Consider the following 22,412-nt stretch of genomic DNA (forward strand, 5'->3'; position numbering starts at 1 on the left):
AACTGGCACACACCTACTCCTGACACGTGCGGGAGACATCGATAAGCCTGTAGCCATATATAAACTGCCGCACACACGCGCTGTCACTTTTGCTCTACGAGGTAACAGACACGCAAGTCTTCTAGAAGGATCTAGTTGCCGTAGGCATGGCAGAAGTAGGCCTGCGAGGCCGGAAAGTGCCTGGAAAGAGTGAGATAATGCTGAACATTACCGTATATTGAACTAAAATTATATATATATATATATATATATATATATATATATATATAGAGAGAGAGAGAGAGAGAGAGAGAGAGAGAGTGGAGAACTGTGTGCATTGTGAAAGCAAGACAAAAAGGCTTAGACTCTTACGACTGCTTACGTGTGCGAATGGGAAAGAATTATTCCATTTGCAGACCTCGGAATGTCATGAACGCGCTCATTTTATACCCTCATCATTTGGCGCCACGTACTCCCTATTGTCTGCGCCGTCACGTCCCAATTACGCACGCACAAGGCGACACGTTTAGTCAGCCAGATGTCTGCAACGTGACGTGTGCAATGACGCACGCACTAGGCATACCTTTATAGTCAGCCAGAACCGTGGAACCGCCGTGGCATCGGGCAAGCGCGCTCGTCTCGGTCCCCGAAGCCCCGCGTTCGGTTGTCATGCCGACCTTCGTCTATAAATTCTTCTTTTCAAAGCCTTAATTTACGTCGTTTACGCGAATCTCCCTGAGAAATGTGACGTGAATCGGAGCATTTTTTCACGTGCTTATTCTCTTTGCGTCATCGACCATTTTTCGTGCCACCTTCCATCACGACGACTGCGCCAGATTTTCGCTCACTGGGGCATATACTCCTTTCGTGTTGGTAAGTCAACGATATTACGCATGGCCAGAAAACCTAGACCGCTATGACCCACCCCCGTGTACGGTTCGCTCCTGGTGAAGACTGCGAAAAGAAGTGCGGCTCTTACACGAGTATATAGTGAGAGGCTTTAACTTCATCGGGTTACTGCATTCCACTGGCCACAAGATAATGAAAGTTGTCGCTCAGCGCAAGACACGCCTTTCTGCATCGGAAGTTGCTTGAATATTAGCGCTGGTTCTATCTCTTGTCTATGTTTTCGCCGCATCCTCTGTAACTGGACTGCAAGCGCGACGCGAACAACGTTGTACATTCTGGAAGGCGCACGATCCCCAGAAATCGTACACGCTCCTCAAATCTTCGAAGAGTCACGTTTTCGAATTACGACGGTAAACGGCTGTGCTCACCTCGGCCATTGTGCCTTCAGTGCGACTCGCTTTGTGGGCATGGGTTCGTCCAATTAAGGGTTAGCTTCGTTATTGAAAGCGTTTGCTACTGTGTTCTTTGCTTGTCACTACAACGCGTTAATACGGTAGATTAGACTGCGAATCGGAGATAGCACATTTCAGTCGTGCACGTGTTCTTCACACCACTGCTTTCGTAAACAATCATATGCTCAATGAAAAAGAAAAGCCATGTATGGAGCGTGTGGTATAATAGTGATCCTCGTTTCACTTTAGCTTATTCTTCCTATACCCCCATAATTTCCAATATTAGTCTTTGCAGTGGCACACGAATGCCCTGGTGTTTGGAGGGACTACTACAGCAATCACGGCGGCGGGCAATACACGCAGAAAGCGACGCCATCTTTTTCGTAGAGAGACGCGGGAGCAGGGGCAAATTAAAACTGTTCGTTGTGACCATTCAGTTGAAGCTTCATTTCTTCTTTCGGATTTCGCTGTATGCGAGCAGGCAGATACATAAACGATTAACTAGAACAGCAAGTGCAGTCTCGTTCTTGTAATAAATGTGACAGGTAACACTTGCAGAACAGCGTGCGTATAAATCGGCAAGAATGTAAAAGGCTCTTTGCAATAATTTCCTAACATTCATTATAAAAACAAAACGCTTAATATAGAGAGGCAAGAACTGATATCGCAAAACGATGTGTTGCTTCGTGTTTCTCAGCTCCTTTTGATAGTCTTGAAACTCGAAGACGCCTTCAGTACTCCTTATCAATCTATAACTAATGTCATCCGTATGCACTGCCGATGTTAGCAGCCTTTAAGGAAGCCGGGACGTCATTCCTGTCGCTTGTGAGTATGTTCGCCGCGAGCTCAACCTGTAGCGGTCTCCGCCCAGTACGGAGCTAGTAGGCTGAAGTACAGGTACTTATAGACGGCCTATTCATCACCATCGACCCCTACCATGAAAAGAGATGTCATGAAATGACTAAGTTCAGGACAATGTCACCTTACGCGTGTTTGCATCACTGCTTCCTGCTATGAACACTCCACCGAGTCTAGCAGAACTTCGTGTCCAAAGCTCAGCTGTAATAATAAGGGCTGTTGTTGGTGCGACATTTTTCGAATGAAATTCTAAGCAGAGGTATCAATTTCTGTGGTGACTTATTTAGAATTCATTGGGAATCTCACTGGAAATTGCATATGTGGCCAGTATAGGGTAAGTTCTCTTTACGTTTCTCGCATTCGACCAACCAGTGTTTGGCCTTTGCACCTGATTATTCTCAGTTATCACGATCGCCTGTGCTCGAAAGAGGTGGCACCTGCTCTTAACAGTCAACATGTGTGAAAGCATCAAAAGGTTGTTTTTTTCTTCGATCACATATACGATAACGTAACCTGCGAAGCCACTGCTCTCCCGTCAAATTCTTGCGCACTGAATCGTAGCTTTTCTTAATGAAGTTTTCTACAGAGTTCATGAAGAGCATCGTTGCCGCGTATGAACTTTCTAATGACACTATATCGAAGTATCTTGGTTCAAGGCCTTCTGCGACATCCTTCCTTGATTTCATTCAATCTGTACTCGTTAATATTTATCAAAGTATCCTGTGAAGCCTTTTTAGCTGTGCGGAATTGTCTTTTTTCATGCCATCATGGCGAGCCATCATGGATCTGTCGGTTAAACATGAAAACAGCAATCTAAAGAACAAGATGTGCACACATGCGGGATGTAATTTTGATATTCTTGTTGCTTTTCAGCACAGAAAACCAAATATGTTTGATGTAGTTTAGGCTAGCGATGCTGCGCGCTGAGCGGTCTTTAAAAAAAGGCGTAAAGGTGCCCCTTAACTGCTATAGAATCTGAAGGTCACGTGAAGGTGTACAGCGACAACTGAAGTCATCCGCACCGTTCAGGTTCTCAAAAACCAGGTGCAAAATTGCCACAACGGAAGCGGCCAAAGCCCCTTGTTTGTTTGTTTGTTTGTTTGTTTGTTTGTTTGTTTGTTTGTTTGTTTGTTTGTTTGTTTGTTTGTTTGTTTGTTTTAAGTAGCAAGATTTCGATCAGATTTTCTATGGTGCAGGCTCCTTTCTGAAATGGTTCTGAATGACAGCGGCAGTACGAGGTAAGATAATTTCACTGCTTGTGTTCATCGGTGTGGAACTGCAGGCAGTGAAGCAGTAAGGAAGCGCTACAATGATAGACTTTTGCATTAGAATGTGTGAAATGTAATCTCATGCACTGAAATAAAAAACTGCGCGGCATCATCCATATTGCATGGCACCAATCTTCTTAATAGTGAGGCCGCTGTTGCTTCTTCTATAATTGCTTTCAAGCTACACCTAGTTTCTTAATCCTTATAGTTAGCGCCGAGAGGGAGCCTTTACAGGCGGGCGATATGTTACGGCACAACCATGAATGGCGCGAGTCAGAAGAAGACAATTTGACGTGTAGAGGTGAAATCGGTCTCGACAGCCATCTTGTTTATGCATCGTTGTCTCTCTTGTAAATATTGTAAATATACATTTATGTGTAACTTCTGCAACACGTAACCATATAATTTGTGTAAAGCAGGCACCAGTGTCTGTCTCGTTTTTTTTTACCTACATGATGTTTTACTGGGATTGTCATGTCTGGTCTGCCCTGGCATCGTCCTTCCATTGGGGAAGCTGGCCCCAGATAGAACTAGAATTGCTGCAGGGATGTCTCGAAAGAAAACGATAAATTCGCACAGATGCCGCAGAATACAGGCGCAGTTCCACTGAATTATTAAGGGCACTTTTGAACGACGGAATGTAACAGGTGGTTGAGAAATTGCCATTATGCTACTGAGCTTGTGAGGAAGTAGAGCAGATAATTACTTACTCAAGAGCCAGCACCGCTTCCCATATATGCTTCGTTTATTTCGCAGGCATCTTCGCGACGTGTGTGCGTAATGCCGTGAACAGTGCGCATATTCATTGCTGGCAGTTTTCCAGCTGACTGCTTCCAAGTGGTACTTCAGGTCGATTCACTGGGGTCGCGTAGGTGCGGCTTTCGCACTCATTTGGAACAGGTTTTTCAGTGGCGTTCATCGTTTGAGTTGGCTCAATAAGTTCTTCTGTCAGTGTGAGACGCGGGAAATTAGATGCGCACTGTTTCCAGATCACTTGGTTGTGGCGCGCTGAACGTCTTCCTCGTGTTCGATGGTGCACTAAAAAAAAATCCCTAAGGGATTTTCTGTACTAATATCCATACTCGTAATCGCTATCGAGTAATAAAGCAACGCTGGGTCAAATCATGGGTCAACTGTGCGCCCATGTGAACAAGTCTGAACATGCGCATTTGCAGGGCTGCTGCATAGCACGACCACTGGCGTCTCACACTAAAATTTTGCAAGCAGTATCGCCTGGTTCAGCTTGTCTCGTCAATGAAGTAACTGGTTTCATGTAATTCGTTACAGAAAAAAAGTATTTGGGTTGCACTACGGGTTACTGAGCATATTATGTATTGTAATAATTAAAGAACTACGCGAAAATGCAGTTGATCAGTAATACTTAAGGTAATTCGTTACGTAAGGTATTCCCGCCATCAATGTTCTGTTGTCGCTCTTCGTGGCGTGTGAGAAAAGCAATGAAAAAGTACGTGCATCATCAGAGTTCAGTTTTTCGGGAATAAATATGGAAGTTAAACATGGGGACAACAAAGCAGATGGTAGACATAGAACTTGTGCGTTGTTTACTTCATCGACCGTTTCTTTTCTTTTTGCTAGCGTTAGCAGTATTCACAAAATGAAGCTATACAGGCTCTACCAGATTATATCTGTAGCTCACAGTGATCGCTTTGAATCTCCATATTAAATTTGTTAGAAACTTCGCAATTATATTTCTAAATATATGTTTTTCATAATAATGGAAGAGGTTTGAATGCTGTTTATATGTAACAGCGTATGTTCATGGCCTTTTGCCGTTGCAATTACAAAACTTGGTCGACACCTAAAAAATTTAGGATCCGCGGCGAGGTTTTGAAATTGCTTAGAACCTGTCATTCACAAGATGTCCGCCATAGCTAACAGAGACAGCTTAAATTATATCACCTTCGGCGCCAAACAAATATGAGCACTGTCTGATGAGCAATTTCCCTTGTTTCGTTTTGGTTAATTCTACCGTCTTGCACCTGTAGCTGACACATCATGTTTCGCTGAGTGCTGCCAACTTTCCTCTCTTTTGTCGTGCGCTCAATACAGCTCACACGAATCACGATTTGTCGCTCTTCCGCATGTGCGAGTTATGTGAGCTTATTTGAATGACAATTATCTGGACCCCATCACGATGTGAATCAGTCATCACTTCCTCGATGCTCGTGCTTCAGAACAGGGAAAGAAGACATAAAAGAATGGCAGGTAATTTTGGACCGACGGCACATGTCGATCAGTGCAGCCTTTATCAAACACGTCCTCCGCAAATACGGACCCTTACCAGAAAAGCCACGACGAAGAACTAGCACGCTTACGCCGCACTGTAAGAATGAAGGCTGCTCTTTGCGTTATAGGCCTACTTGCAGCAGTTCACCTACCTGGGCTGGCGCTAAGTAAGTGAGAGCATTGAATTTCCACCTTATCATCGCGTACTATAGTAATTCGCGCAGAAGCTCGTCGTATTTCGACAGTTCATGTGTCCCAAAAAGGAACAAATATAATAATCGAAATTGCAGAAACAAAAGCTTTGTGAAAGCTATAGGTGTATCCAGCTATAAGCTCGCCAAATACACAGAACACATACTTTCGAACCGTGTTTGGAAAAAGCTTTATTTCCGCAAGAGACGATACGGACACTGAGTCAAAAAAACGGTACAATTCGACCAGGACGATAACATATTGTTATGATGAGGTGCGGTTATTTAAAGATTAATTGATGAAAAGGGCCGCGCCGACACCGAGTTACTGAAAAGACAAACGCACTTTCTTCTTCTCTTCCTCCGTTCCGCCTGTGGCTTTAGCGTAACACTCCTTCCTTCGCAGACGAAGCCCGCTGGGTGAGTAACTGTTACGTCCACTCGGTGTCACGGCGATGACAGCGTTTCAGGCGGGCGATGTGAACAAGCTGAGTCTTCTTAGACCGGTATCCATTAGAAACGAGACGAGCAATCGAATAGGTCACATCATTTAGGCGACTGGTGATGACTAAAGGCCCGGTGTAACGTGCCAGAAACTTCTGGCACAGGCCGCCCTTGCGAAGTGCTGTCGAAATCCATACTATGTCCCCTTTGTCGTACGACACATTCTTATGGCGTGAATCGCAGTTAATCTTGGAGCGAGCCTGGGATGCCAACGTACGGAGCTGAGCTATGCGGATTGCTTCCTCAGCACGGCAGAGTCTGGGCAATAGAAGAGTCCGCATGAGGAGTAAAAGGTAGAATGGTGTCAAGGAAGTTGCAGCGTGGTCTGACATAAAGAAGATAGAAATGACTGTAGCCAGTAGTTTCATGCTTTGCAGTGCTGTAGGAGTATGGGATAAAAGGCAAGATATCATCCCAATTTTTGTGCCTGGGATCGACGTGCATCGAAAGCATGTCGGTCAAAGTTATGTTAGTGTGCTCGACGAGACCATTTGTCTGTGGGTGATACAGGATCGCGGGGCGAAACTGGCAAGCACTGAGGCGCAACAGCTCTTCGACTACGTCGGCCACGAACTGGCGACCACGATCGCACACAATAACACGAGGGGGTCCATGACGCAGTATAACGGAGGACAGGAGGAAACTCGAACCATCAAGAGCCATGGCCGTTGGCATCGCTGTGGTTTCAGCATAACGTGTCAGATGGTCGACGCCGACTATAATCCAACGGTTGTCTTTTGTTGAGCACGGGAATGGGCCGAGAAGGTCCGCTCCAACCATTTTGAAGGGATATGATGGTGGTACCACAGGGTGAAGGAGTCCGACCGGAGCAGTATGACGGCGCTTGAATTGCTGACACTTGTTACAACTGGCCACATACTTCTCTATATCCCGTCGCCTACTAGTCCAGTAGAATCTGCCCTGAAAGCGGTGGTATGTTCTGGTAAAACCAGGGTGCCCAGCGGTCGAGTCGTCGTGTATACCATGTAGCACGTGTGTTCTCAAATTCTTAGGGACCACTAAAGGAGGTGGGCGCGACCAGCCGCATAATTCTCCTTGTAGAGCAGGCCATGTTTGATGACAAAGCTAGTTTTACGTGTTGGTTGAGCAGCTCAGTTGAAGAGAGCATCCAGGCGGTGGTCGTCTTGCTGCTTTTCCCGGAAAGTGGCCAGGTCGGGAAAAAGAATGTCGTCGATGGCGGCCATAAACTCTTCGAAATTGTCGGCATCACATGCACTTGTTGGTAGAGGGAGCCTCGAAAGAGTATCGGCGTCCGCATGATGTCGGCCGCTCTTGTAACGGACTGCAAAATCAAATTAATGCAAACGTTGCGCCCATCAAGCAAGGTGGTCAGACGGGTCACGGAGATAAACCAACCAACATAGTGAATGGTGATCAGTAACGATCGTGAAGCGGCGCCCGTAGAGATAGGGGCAGAATTTCTGGACTGCAAAGACGACAGCGAGACACTCTTGCTCAGTGACGGTGTAATTTTGTTCGGCCTTGCTCAACGAACGGTTGGCATAGGCAATGGCATGTTCGGCGTCACCAAAGCGCTGGACGAGGACGGCGCCGAGGCCGATTCCCCTCGCGTCAGTGTGCAATTCTGTTGCGGCACAGATGTCAAAATGGCGAAGTATGCGTCCGGAAGATGGCAGGAACTTAATTGAAACGAGGAATCGCAATCTGCTGTCCAGGTGAAAGGGTTACGCAGCAATGAAGGCAGAGGGTAGGCAGTATCGGCAATGTTGGGCACAAAACGTCGGAAGTACGAGCAAAGACCGAAGAAGCTCCTCAGCTCGCGTTGTGACTGCGGTTCTTTAAAGCCTCTAATTGCAGCGACATACTGTGGGTCTGGTCGCACCCCCTGCTTGTCCACTAGATGTCCAAGTACTAGCGCCTCTCGTTTGCCAAAGTGACATTTCTTGGAGTTGAGGGTAAGGGCAGTTCCTTGAAGGCACGTCAGAACAACGTCCAGTCGATGGTTGTGTTCTGCAAAAGTGCGGCCAAAAATGACTATGTCGTCTAGATAACGCAAGCAAAGCTCCCATTTGAGGCTGCGCAGTACCGTGACCACAAACCTTTCAAATGTTGCAGGCGCGTTGCGTAAACCAAACGACATAACGTCGAATTCAAATAAGCCGTCTGGGGTCACAAGAGTGGTTTTTTCTTTGTCAGCTGAATGCATGGGTATTTGCCAATAGCCCGATCGGAGGTCTACAGATGAAAAGTAGGTTGCGGATTGAAGGCAGTCGATAACGTCATCGATCCGGGGAAGTGGATACACATCCTTTTTCGTCACAGAATTGAGACGCCGGTAGCCGACACAAAACCTCCAGGACCCATCTTTCTTTTACACGAGTATGACCGGCGTAGCCCAAGGGCTAGAGGAATCTTGGATGACCTCCTTGGTTAGCATGTCGTCGACCTGTTGAGCGATGATCTTGCGCTCTGACGCGGAAGCGCGGTAAGGCTTCTGCCTGATGGGATGGCAGGACCCCGTGTGGATCCTGTGGCGAGCCCGCATAGTTGGAACGCAAACTTTTTAGCTTTCTGAGCAAATCAAATAATGAGGCATGCTTGCTAAGGACGCTGACCAGGGCTTGACGCTTCTCTGAACACAGTGACTTGCTGATCATGTTTTAAAAAGGCAACGAGTCTTCAGGGACACCGTAGTCCGCCCCGTGCTCTCAGGATTCGTGTGACGTGTCATCAGTTAAAGCGCCTATGCTGAGACTGGTATCCACTTCAAAAGAGGCAAATCGCACACCGCCGGGTAGCACAACAGACTGGGAGGCTAAATTTGACACCCACAGTGTAGTTGTTCCGCAGGCAACAGAGAGGACGCAATGAGGTACGAGCACACTTTGCTTCACAACCATCGAATGCACAGGCTCAACAATTGCATCAAATGTATCGGCGTCGACACAGGAAGCAGCAACTCGAACTGTGGATAAGGAAGGTGCCGGTAAGACATCTTCTATGACGGCGAGGGCGCGTGAACAGGTAGCAGGTTCGTCGCCAAGAGGAGAAACGAAAAGCTCGTCAGTACCGCAGCCAATAGTGGCACCGCACTGTTGTAAGAAATCGGGCCAAAAATTACGTTGTGAGTGGGTCGAGCAAGCACTGCAAATTCGGCTTGATACATGCCATCACAGAAATAAACGTTCGCAGTGCACAGTCCAATATGTCGAAGCCATTATCCACTCACAGCACGAAATGCATTATCGTTATCCTAGCGAAACATCACTTTACGGCCTAGTTGTTTTGAAATCCAGGCTGATAACGGAGATACCCGCTCTTGTGTCCACTAAGGCCAACGTGGCAACATTGTCCCCTAAAACACGAATCGTGTTATGAAACATGGTGACTGACGGAGGCATAGGGGCGTGTAGCTGATGATGACCCTCACCTCCATTCGTCGCGCCGCCTAGTTTCCCGGCGGCGGTGACGTGAGACAACGTCGTGGAGATGGAAACCTGGGGCGCTATAACGTAAAACTATTCCAAACTTTTCTATTCCAATTCTGCAATCAGCCTACAACGACTGGTCAAAAACTTTTTTGGGCCACCCCTACTTCACCTGTCTGTCACGCGACGTCACGAAAACCGCGACAGCTCCCCATCGGATATAACATGTACACACTGATAATGCACAATCGGACCGAACAAAACAAAAATAGTTATTTCTGATTCGACGCCTTCTAGCCATTATCCCGCGACTATTGGTCAAAAGCTTTCGCGCTGCACCCACTTCACCTGCCTCTCACGCGACGTCGCAAAAGCGCAAGAACTTACCGCGTCAAAGTGACGCGTACCTGTTAAAGATGCATTAATATGCCGAAGGAAACTAAATTTTCTTCAGAATAGCCGCAGGCTGCCCCGTTCCGAAAGGAATAAAAGATGGCTACCGCCGATCGCTCTGGCACTGGCTACTCGCCCCTGCCGGAGAGCATGGGTTTATTTGCGTGCAATAAAGGTTTTTGCGTGGCCGTGTAACGTTTTCGAGAACTTTAGACACGTTTACGACCTGTTCTGCCAACTCTTCTTTGCTGAGGATCCGTTTTAGCGTCATTCTTAAGTTTCCGTTGCATGCCGCCGCGATTGTCGGCAAGCTAAGTAAGAGAAAGCAGACCAGTCGCAGATACCGGCACAACCCTAATCATCCGGTTATCGGCGTTCAGTGCAGTGGCTCCGCCCCATCGAATCCCTCTCCGCTTGAGTGTGCTCCTCGCCTCTTGTGCGCCAATTAGATATGACAAGGCGCTCAGTGCAGGTAATGTTATTCGTTTTTCACGCAAACAAAAGTCACCTCATATGAACAAGGGGAGAATTTGATTGGCTTGTTCAGATAACCCTACCGGTGACCGCCCTATGCTTGCGTCGGCGGTTACGCAAATTCGAAGTCGGGAGATTGGAATAAAAACATATTGGAATAGTTTTGCGTTTGAAGGCCCTTGCGCTTGCGTGAACGCGGCGGCGTCAAGCTCCGCACAGAAGCTGGTGAGTCGCAACGGTAATTCACCTGGTGGTTTGTCCTGCTATCGGAGTCAGAAGGCCAGCGTGTCCCGTCACCGTGCCCATTGCTACGCCGATAAAAAGTGGGCGGTCGCTCATGAGACCGTGGTGACGTGCGACGCAATGAGGACAAAATCTGACGACATGACCGCGAATACCGCATTGGAAGCAGATGGGCCGCTCATGGGACGCACCGAAATTGTCAGTAGCAGGATAAGTGGCATGGCGGTCCCCGTCTTGAGAAACTGTAAATGGTCTGGGTGAGTAACTGTCGTGGCACTGATAACTTGGATGTGAGTTCACAGTAGGGTTTGGCGCTCTTGAACAAGGACCGAAGCTGTAGGCGTCTACGGAGGCGGCGTTGATGGACGTCTCACGGATGTCGCAGTGAGAAAAGGGCTCTCGAGCCCGCGGAGTCGAGAGGGAAGCCGCCTCACGTCGGTCAAGTTCTTCGGGCACCACTTGCCGAATAACTGACGCAAGGTCGGAAGGAGCTGGCACCGCGTCAACACTGGCGACGTTAGTTACGTAGACCAGGTGGCCGAACTTCGGTGTGATACGCCGAGCTTTCGAGGCTTCAAATGTACGACACTGCCGAATGGCGTCACTTACAGAGTCCAGACTGTCTTTTCCCATGAGGAGCGGGTACACGTCCTCGGCGATCCCTTTTAAAGGATGGCCAACTTTGCCCTGTTCTGTTATCTGAGGGTCCAGGGCCTTGAACAACTTCAGTACTTTCTCGATGTACGTCGTGCAGGTTTCGCCGGGAACTTGGGATCGCTGCGCTAGGGTTTGCTCTGCACGGTTCTTTTTTAGCTGCCGGATCTCCGAAGCACTTCCTGATTTCGTCTATGAATTTTTTCACGTCGTCATGCTTTTGTAGTTTTCAAGCCACACAGACGCGGTTCCCTTTAGGAAGAAGCCAACGTTGGTAAGCTGGGCCATGGCATTCAAGCCATTGAACCAACTTACGCGTTGGTAAAAGTTGAGCCATCCGTTCACGTCTTCCCCGGCTATTCCGGCGAAGGTTCGTGGTTCGATGTAGGGCTTTCATAGGTAGCTGGAAGAAGGTGGCCATCGGAAGCCATCTGTGGTAGCAGACCGCCAATTTGGCGACTTCGGCGAAGCCCCACGGATTGCGCTTCTGCGCGCGGTTCGTCGTCGTTCTTCGGGGGCGCCGTTGTTTTAGCCCGCATCGTCCACCAAAACTGCTGCGATGGGGTGCGTTTATTGAAAGATGAATTGATGAAAAGGGGCCACGCCGACACTGAGCCGCTGCAAGGACAAGTGCACTTCGTTCTTCTCTTCCTCCGTTCTTCCTGTAGCCTTAGCGTAACAATATATAAAGTACGAAGCATTGTAAACACGGCACGTTTTCAAAGGAGTGTACGAGTCCTCACCCACTAACATATAACCACATAGACCCATGGAAACGCAGTTACACATAAAGTAATTGTCACATATTTAAAATGATATTCCTTTATGCAGTGTACAAAATGGTTATGTACAATGATGATGTGACAGAGACACTCTACATAATTTTGTAGTGCTGCTATGAGATGTCTATATACAAAAATGATCATGTGTACGACAGTACACACACACAGAAATCACGGGCATCTACATTCTATGCACATTCAATGAATACTGCTGGTAGCATGGCTACAAGAACCAGGCTGCTCGAAAATTAAGCCACACGCTTCGATCAGCCACCGACAGGAAACGGCGTGAACACTTTCGAAGCAACTCTTCTTCCCCAAGAAAGAACGACTCCTGTGACAAAACGACAGTTGCTCAGAGTAGAGCCTCTGCAGAAGTAGAAACAGAGCGCAGCCTCGCACCGCTTACGCTATAGACAAAAGGCCCCCGCAGCAATTAAAAGTCGCGCGATGTGGCCACGTGAGAAGCGACCAGATGTAATTAAGAGGTCAACTCCAAGGCCAAGGAAACCAGCATGCACGGCTTTCCAAAATACCCCGGCAACGAAGCATTGCAGCTGCACATGATTATTGGATTCTTGAAGGGGGCGATTGGGACACAGTGAAGATGGGACAATGCCGCACCACTCTAGCTTGTCACGCATTGGGAGCACTTGCCATCCTAGACGCCACATGAAGTCGCGTAGAAGGCCAAGCAGAAATAATGCCGTTTTGGGGCCACACGACACATTATTATAACGTGCGCGGCGTGCTGGGCAAACTAGAAAAAGCCGTAACGCTGACATTGTATCTAAGGCACGGTTTTCGAGAACGTCTACATCAGGACATACCTGTTGTATGTGGCGATAAAATGTCCTGGCCGTAGAGTAAAATGGAGGTGCGTTTAACACTTGTGGTCCGCGATTTAAGTGCACGTCCGGTAACATGTAACGCATTTTCGTGCCAAGGAAATAGCAGGCGAGTTAACGTGCAGGACACTCACCACGCTGTAACAGGCGGAGCAGAAATCACAGAGCAAGGAGCCGGCAGCGGACAGACGAACGCGAACCCACCGCGAGAGCGTGGTTGCCCAAGCGCCGTGTGGCAAACGAGTTTTGTACAGCCCGACCAGAAAAAGGCACCAAGAAGGGACTGCAAGGACCTAGTAACTCGTAATGATGGCTGTACAATGCGACAAACGTACCACACACGGCCGCAAAATAGAGACTGTGCTATGTGCCTTCTTATCTCATAGGGGTAAATCATACCCTTGAACATCCTGAATATTTCGCCTTACATCTTCAAGAATTGAGACCCACACAGTCTGATATGCCATCATAGGTGTAATAAAGGCCTAAAATACGGAGAGAATCGATCTTTTAAAGACGGGAAAGTGTACTTAGGGGTGTGTGTGGTGAACTAATGAACAAATAACGACATTTTGAAAAAAGTTGTGCAGCACCTGAAATAGTCTGTACTCAGTGAAAATTCTAAAGCTACGGAATAAGCTATTTTCATTGTTGAGATACAATGTGATGTCATCGGCGCCGGCTGTCACCTTCAGAACACCGCTACCAGGCAGTGGGAGACCGAACACATAAGGGTACCTGAGTACCGAGCGCCGCAATTGCTCAAGGCTGAGCTGCTGGGGATACACGGCTCCCTTAACGAACACCACGAGTAACGGAAAATGGTGCCTTTACACGACCATCAAGAAGCAATGTTCTTCGTATATTTGAATATGCATTCCTAATAAGTTGAACAAAATTTGACGAAAAGCTGTACGAGGTCAGTAAATTAAATATGTAGCTATGTTGAAAGTGACCGAATGCCTTTTCATGATCTTGTGAAAATAAGAGACCAAGTACTGACCGCGTCAGCGTGTATGTCAGTATGTCATGCGTAACGAAAGATAGACTATGCATCTCTCTGCCAGGGACTGAGCATGCCTGATGGCGTCCTGTCAAGGAAGGAGCGTCGAGTGACAACAGCTGTGAAGGTTTTGTAGTCAACATTGAGAAGCGTGATTGGTCTCCATTCCTCTGGACGAAGTGATGATGGGTCGTGCTTATATATCAGCACAATACGACCGTTGGGAAAATTAGACGGGAATTCAAAGTTCCCAAAGCAGTGGCTGATAACAGACACGATGAAAGTGGCACCAATATCTTTCCAGAATGTTACATAAAACTCAACGGGTAATCCGACCGGCCCTGGATTCGAGTCACGCTTCATGGAAGATAATGCTGCCTTCACCTCGTCAGCTGACGGTCATGCACAAAGACGTTCAGCGACGTCAAGTACAACCTATGGTTGCCCACTAAGCATTTCTACGTTACCATGATCCATTCGCATAGTCGCACGCACCATGTTTTCAAAATACGATACAAAGAGCGAATAATCACGCGTGGGAGGCGACATAACAGGAAGTGCTCTTGGGGCCGCAGAACTGAATCCATCCGGCTCTCTAAAAACCGAGTTTCTTGCGAAGCGCAGAACTTCAGGGTGTGCACACGGATTACGTCTGAATGGCCAAGCAGCGGCTGACACAGACAACGCTGCGATGAGGCGTTTGAAATGACTCCGCAGCTCACGCTACCATGACTAGATCAGCGGAGTCAGTTGATTGACCCAAAGGCCAATACGGAGCTTTGTGACAATATCCGCTAGTTCTTCTGACATATGTCGTCTGAGTGCGCGCTCTTCAACTGATCAATGCAGACACCATTGCACCATGAAAGCGTCCCATGACTCTGGGTCATAACTAAAGAGAGAGGCGCGCAAGACTCTTGAGGAACAAGAGCGTTAATGCGCGTCATATAGAACGCGGATGTGGAGGAGCCAAGGTTTTACTGACGAGGAAGCAGTGAAGCAAACTTCAAGTATAAATCATCTGTGATCGCAAATATAAACAGGAGATGAAGGGAAATTTATCACATCAGATCAGGAGACATACTGAGATAAATTGCTTGGCACATAGGCACGGTCCAATCTGCTTGACGACGCGCCGCACCACCGCGTCCAGACAAATGAACCATCAAAAAGTCTATATGTATCCAGCAACGAAAAGTGCTGGACGAGGCGACGCAACTCCCTTGCGTTCCGATCAGGGCGATCCCAGCCCGGGCTTTGCCCACCTGCTCGCGTGTCTAAAAGGCAATGAAATTCCCAACAAGCACTACGTGACTACCATCCAGAGAATACACATCCAGGTAACTAAAAATATAATTGAACTTAGTGGCCTGCGCGGGTAGATAGATAGACAAAATACGTAACCCAAATGAAGCTAGCACACAATCAAATGCCAGTATCCGCCCTGTCCTATCATAAAAAACATGGTGATCTCGCAATAAAGCTCTATTGGAAATAATAATACCCACTGCGCTAGAACGCGATATCGCGAAAGAGGGAAAAAGCACTCTAGGTTGAAAGTGCGTTTGAAAGCAAGAACACGCCCAATGGTGAATGTCAAACATGGCAAACACAGAATGTCACAATTTTTAGCGCGGGCCACGTTGATAATTTCGTCTTGTTTTTTAGAACTACGGAAGCCCTGTGCGTTTACTGAAATAATTTTCAGGGTGTTAGCCATATTCAATAAAAGTGTCACCGAACTGACCTGGTCGAGTTCAAGTCGGCACCTCGGGAACAAGTCAAAGGGACATGGAGGAAACACGTCACTACTTCGATGCTCTTGAAGAAGACCGAGGTTGCTTTGGCTGCAGTAACTCGGCGCGGCATCTGGGGCGCCATCCGAGCCAGAGGATGACGCATGGGCACACTTTACTCCTCGTGAGACCGCCATTTCTACGTCGAGTTCATCCAGGCTTGCCAAGAGTCCAACGCTAGTATTAACTCCAAGGCTGAAACTGTTTTCTGATGATGATGATGTCGTTAGCGGTTGGGCTGCGGGATAATTTCATCGCCCCGACAACTTCGGCAGCCGGGGGCTCATTCAGGTGCAACGGCGCAGTGGCTTTTGCAACAAAGCCACAAATCCGATGCGGCTTTGTAATCGACGCAATTGAGGTGGATGACGCCACCGCAGATTTTGTGCGTGTATCGAGCGTAGAAATCGCAAGGTCAAGTATTTTAGCCGTGTTTAAAACCTCGGTGCGATCAGGAAGACTGGTGGTAGCAGCCGAAGTAGAGGCGCTGTCGGCCAGCGAACATGGCGTGTTGCGATCGTGCCCAGCCATCAATAGCACAGTCTTCTTTTTCGGTCGAGGAGGCCGGCGAACATGGCGTGTTGTGAGTGCCCGAGCTGCATACTTCTTCTTTGTCATTTGCCGACGCTGGTTGCTGTGGTGTCAAGACAATTTCTTTCATAGGGCGTCACGCGCAGTCGCGACTGCAGCTGACAAAAGCGGTAAGGGGGAAAAGCGTCCGCGTATGGATGCCGCAAAGGACACGCGACCGTAGAGTGACCATCCCCGCAACGTCAAAAGGAGAGACTCGCATGTAATTGGGGACAGGGGCTGTGGTGCTCATTTCCATCCGAATGAAGCGGGTGCCCGTGATCACGCCACGTCGTCTGCTCAGAAGACCGGCGTTGACAGACAGAACCTTGCCATATGGTGATAATGCTTGGACGGTGACTTCGTTCGGAGCGAAGGACGACAAGAAGAGGCCGGTTACGTTGGTGACCTGCAGGCCGACGCGGGACAACGCTCGCCACCGGTGACAAGGCAGCCAGCATCGACGATTAGTTTCATGGAAGCCATGCGCTTGACGGTGACTTGGACGTTGAGGACTCCGATGTTCTGAACGCAGTAGACTTCACAGAGGCCAACTATTGAGACCGTCGCGTCGACGATGGTCTCGGGACCATTCCCCGTAGGTGCAACAACATCGAAGACTTCGGCCATCCTGGGACTCCGCGACGCTGTAGGTGTCATGGCCATCTTATGACCCATATTGCAATTTATAAATTCTAGTTGTTGACCTCACAAGGCGGATCCACTTAGAACGAATTCTCAGGATGGCACCAGTTTCGATATATAAACTCCCGAACTTTGCGGAGAAACGCATTGGCGTTCCAGTTACTTGTGAGCTTCAGTGCATGAAAGGACGTGTTAACAAACCTGGAACGCCGATGTATTTCTCCGCAAAGTTCGGGAATTTATATCTCAAAACTGGTGTCATCTTAAAAATTCGTTCGAAGTGGATCCGCCTTGAGAACTCCACGGCTATAATTTGTAAATTACAATATGGGCCATAATGTAATTACTTACAAGTTAATTAGGGAATTTTTATTAATTAGACGATTTTTTATTTCGTTTTTTTGTGCAAGTATTGTCGACCGCTTCGAGTAGACCAGCTCATGAACTAGAATTGTGATATCTGCCACAGGCCACTTTTAAAGATTTTTGAAACTGTTCGCTGAAACACCCTGTGTTATTGTGTTTTAACGGCAGGCCACTTTAGGGCACAGGTGCCTTGTCTTGGCGCAGCAGGAGAAGCAAGCTATTGCATATTTGCCCTGTTCGCCTGTCAAAAAGCATGGCAAATGCAGTCTGCTATACTGTCACACCCATTGTGGTACCACCTTTCCGACACATACAGTTACAAAACCACGACCACAGCAGCCCGATAGGCCGCATCAGACAGCCTTGACTGAGTGATTTATTTATTGATGTGAGAAATGTTAACAACATTCATCGCAGGCTTTACCAGAACACATTATTCCTAAATCACTAGACAAAAAACGCTGAGCGAGCACTCACACAGCGCCACAGCGGAGTCCTTTAGCTGAGGTCACACAAGGCTGTAATTAAAAGTTCTCTAGCAGGGAGCTTGCATGCAAGTTGTGTAACTCTCAAGGACTCATTGCTGGCGTTATAAAAGGACGCCACTCCGAGGAGCAAAACGACCCTTCAGGATGTTGAGAAAAGCTAAGATGTGAATGGACTTGAGTCCAGCAATATGCACTCTTCGTGTGACTTACCTAAAATTAAACCTGCATCGTGGCGTCGCTGTGGTATTGTAAGTGTACACATGTGCAGTGAGTGCGCTGCAGTAGCTCCGCACCACAGATAACGATATTGGAGAGCACTGGTCGATTAAATGGCATGTCTGACGTCCCAGTATACACGCTTCTCTCCCTCCAAACGCGCCGCCATGGCTTTCGCGCTGAGCACGAAAAACTAGTCGCCAACAACACTTTTCATACATGCCATAACACTGGTCACTAGCATTATTGATCCACAAAGATGTGTCTTCCTTACTTTGGGTGAAGAACTTCTGCGAGATCTCTACAATGCTATATGCCTTGGAATATTTTGTTGAGTGGTGGTTAAGCAGCCAGAACTGTAAGGGGCTGCTACTTCACCTAGTTGATCGAACAAAGCCGTACTGCCTTCTAACACCACGTTTATCGTCCACTGCGAGGAAAACGGTACCTGACGCACAGAAGTCTGCAGGTCTGCCTAGGAATGCAGTAAATGTGCATTCACGTAGAAACTGCACATTCCAAGATATGGTGCTATATCGAACATTTAGACAAGTCACCATAAGCCGTTATGAATTAATTCTTACTCGGGGGCCACCGATTATCTAATGAGCAATTTTCGCTTGCACACTATAAGACCTGAAACGCTTTGAACCACGTAAGACACCTCAGTATGTCTCTGCCACACCTAGCTTCTCTGCCATTCCACAATTGTTTTATGCGAAAGGGTCAAATGGCTCATTGAGCGAAAAAGCAGGCGTCTGTTGTCCGTAGCAGCGAAACGGCACTTCAGTTCCCATTGGCTGAGACGCTACGTCACGAGCGCGCCTTGAAGGAGCAGAGCGGGCGAATGGGAACACCTGCCACCCCACTAGTACACCAGGTGTTGCGTGAGGGCAGAAGTCATCACCGCGACGTCATCGCACCCTTGCTGTCACTCTCGGAAGCCGGCACGCGGTTCGTATCTCACTCTCTCTCAACCTCACTGCGCTCAACCTCTCAACCTCTCTCAACCTCACAGGCCTTGGTGGCCGCTGCTGCTTCCTCGGTCTCTCGTCGCGCAGGACATCGATGGCATGCGGCATTGGCACCGCAGGCTCCTGCTGCTTGCTGTCTCGGGGAGGACGTACCGTTATGGTGCATTACTCGCCGCGCGAAAATCCAAGAGCGACGTTCCATTTTACATTAATGCTTTCGCGTTCACAAATATAAGTGCTTAGGTGTTTTTTGCGTTTTGTAACACCACGTACTATGTGATCATGTGTTCCGCCTTGTAAAATATAGCATAAGGCAGGGTAGAATGAGAAGTAAAGGTATACTCTGATATTTAGTTTTTATTGAAATTCATAAAAATATTGCGGCAGAATCTATCTCATGATGAATGTCGACGGTAATTAGATTAGCATTAATTCTCACGATAGGTTTTAGTTAATGTTCATAGGTATTATATTCTTGTCATGGTTCAATTACCGACACTGACACCAGGTTTGTATAGTACATTAAATTGCTGAATGTTCATTTATTTATGGGGTTGAGTTGCCTTCTATAGACATTCTTTTTAAATAAATAATGCATATGTGAAAATCTACTGACAACGATGCTCTACAAATTTTTACAGTTTCAGACGAAATGTCCATAGATTCGGAGGCGCTAGTAGACAGCCGTGTATCGTCTTGTGTGGCGCTGACGGCGGCGAGCAGAGGGCGATAGATAAAGTACGATGCGTACGAGTGAGGTGAAGGTGTCTGATTCAGCGCACAATAATGTGATCGAGCACAGCACCGATGCTTGCCGTGGTGCCATATCGAGGGAAGTCATTTCATGAACGATGTAGCGGTCGGTTAAGCCTGCCGCGTGGTGTAACTTGACACCTACGCTGGCATTAGTAAGATAAAAGCCGTAAACAATAGTAGCCTGGGATAACGCCACGTACACGAGCCTCAAGGGAGCATGCGGTCGTAGTCGTACACGACCTAATGGTACGTCGTTCCCTGGAACTAGTGAATCGTGATTGTGTTATTGTGCGCAACAGGAAACAGCGTGCTCTGAAAGCAAACTTTCTGTTTCGCACTTACGGCCGTAGTATCGTGCACTGTTCCATCAGCACCCAGTCCATGTGGACGGGAGGATTGCTCTGGCCAACATACTGTACCTTGGCCCACGCGACGAATCCGACGGCCAGCAATGGGAACTGTAGCGATAGTTACACGGTACAGTCGTTAAAGAGTTGTAGCTCTGCGGGCCAGCGTGCCTGAGTAGACGCCAGTGCGCAAGCTGTAGCGCGCATGCGCACTGTCGTCTACGCAGGTCCGCTGGGCCCGCTGGCTTGCTGAGCTATATTACTGTTACACTCGACGTACTTGAGCGTGCCCATGCTGCCGTTGACAAGGCCGTCGTTGACATCAATGTTTACCGTTATCATCATCATCATCATCATCAGCCTGGTTATGCCCACTGCAGGGCCAAGGCCTCTCCCATACTTCTCCAACTACCCCGGTCATGTACTAATTGTGGCCATGTTGCCCCTGCAAACTTCTTAATCTCATCTGCCCACCTAACTTTCTGCTGCCCTCTGCTAAGCTTTCCTTCCCTTGGAATCCATTCCGTAACTCTTAATGACCATCGGTTATCTTCCCTCCTCATTACGTGTCCTGCCCATGCCCATTTCTTTTTCTTGATTTCAACTAAGATATTGCTACGTGTAGAAAGACATAGACAAAAGAGGCTATTTACAGACTATTTACACTAGACTGGAGCCAGAGCACCAGGCCGACATTCACTCGCGCCAAGGGCACAGACCCACTTCGTCGTCGTTCTCACGGCGGCTCGTCTCTCGGGTATCTACCGATAATATCGTAATACTACCCCCCGGCGGCAAAAGCGCCGTCACGGTGCAGTTAAATATCCAAGGCACGTGGAGAGTTGTAGGGCTTGAGTCGGGCGACGTGGACAATGTCACTGGTTGTCACAGCAGAGGACGTAGTGGGCGTGGCGAGAACGATTTCGTAGGTGACATCTGTAACTTGGCGAAGCACGCGATATGGGCCCGTGCAGCAGGAAAGCAGTTTTTCACAAAGGCCAACTTTACGCGATGGTGACCAAAGCAACACGAGGGCAGCCGGGGACAAAATTGACATCACGGTGACGGAGGTCGTAGCGCTGCTTTTGTTTGTCTTGAGAGACTTGTAGACGAGCGCGCGCAAGTTGGCGAGCATGGTCAGCCTGGGCGATAGCATCACGGGCACAAGTGCTAGTTGATGCTGTGGTGGACGGAAGCACAATGTCCAGTGGTAGCGTCGGTTCACGGCCATACAATAGGTAAAAAGGAGAAAAGCCAGCAGTGTCGAGACGGGAAGAGTTATACGCAAAGGTGATGTAAGGTAGAGCCTGGTCCCAGTCACGGTGGTCGTCTGAAACGTATTTGGATAGCATGTCTGTAAGGGTGTGGTTCAAACGCTCAGTGAGGCCGTTCATTTGAGGGTGGTAGGATGTGGTAAACTTATGCTGTATTAAGCAGGCACGCATGATGTCAATGACTTTGGCTAAGAACGTACGGCCACGGTCTGTTAGCAATTGACGCGGAGCACCATGAATCAAAATGATATCATGCAGGAGGAAGTCCGCAACATCAGTTGCGCAACTGGTCAGAAGAGCGCGGGTTACGGCATAGCGGGTCGCGTAGTCCGCCGCGACTGCAACCCACTTGTTTCCTGATGTAGATTCCGGAAATGGGCCGAGAAGGTCTAAGCCGACACGATGGAAGGGCTCGGCAGGGATGTCGAGCGGCTGCAGGTAACCAGCGGGGAGCTGGGAAGGCTTCTTGCGTCGTTGGCAAAGTTCACAGGTGGCGATGTAACGTCGTACGGAACGGGCAAGGCCCGGCCAGAAAAAACGGCGACGTACACGGTCATAGGTTCGAGATACGCCGAGGTGTCCTGCCGTTGGTGCGTCGTGAAGCTCTTCTAAAACGGTTGGGCGGAGGTGTTTAGGTATGACAAGTAGGAACTCAGAGCCGTCCGGATGAAGGTTACGACGGTACAGAGTACCGTCGCGGAGGACGAAGAGGCGTAGTGTGGCGTCGGCCGGAGAGTGTTCAAAACGGTCGATGAGTGCTCTGATGTAGGCGTCACGACGTTGCTCTTCGGGGAAATGAAGCAGCTGCGACACAGAGAATACGCA

General features: G+C 48.3%; 1 long non-coding RNA gene across 1 annotated transcript in view; it reads left to right on the forward strand.

Annotated features, from left to right (window-relative positions):
• The first annotated feature begins 5,616 nt into the window (after positions 1–5,616).
• LOC129382676 (uncharacterized) overlaps positions 5,617–22,412 on the forward strand; it is a 32,204-nt gene continuing 15,408 nt past the window's right edge. Inside the window, exon 1 of the long non-coding RNA XR_008610713.1 lies at positions 5,617–5,820. This is a non-coding gene — a long non-coding RNA (uncharacterized lncRNA). The remainder of the gene's footprint in view (positions 5,821–22,412) is intronic.

This window comes from Dermacentor andersoni, chromosome 6 (assembly GCF_023375885.2).
Source record: "Dermacentor andersoni chromosome 6, qqDerAnde1_hic_scaffold, whole genome shotgun sequence".
Classification (NCBI taxonomy): Eukaryota; Metazoa; Arthropoda; class Arachnida; order Ixodida; family Ixodidae; genus Dermacentor; species Dermacentor andersoni.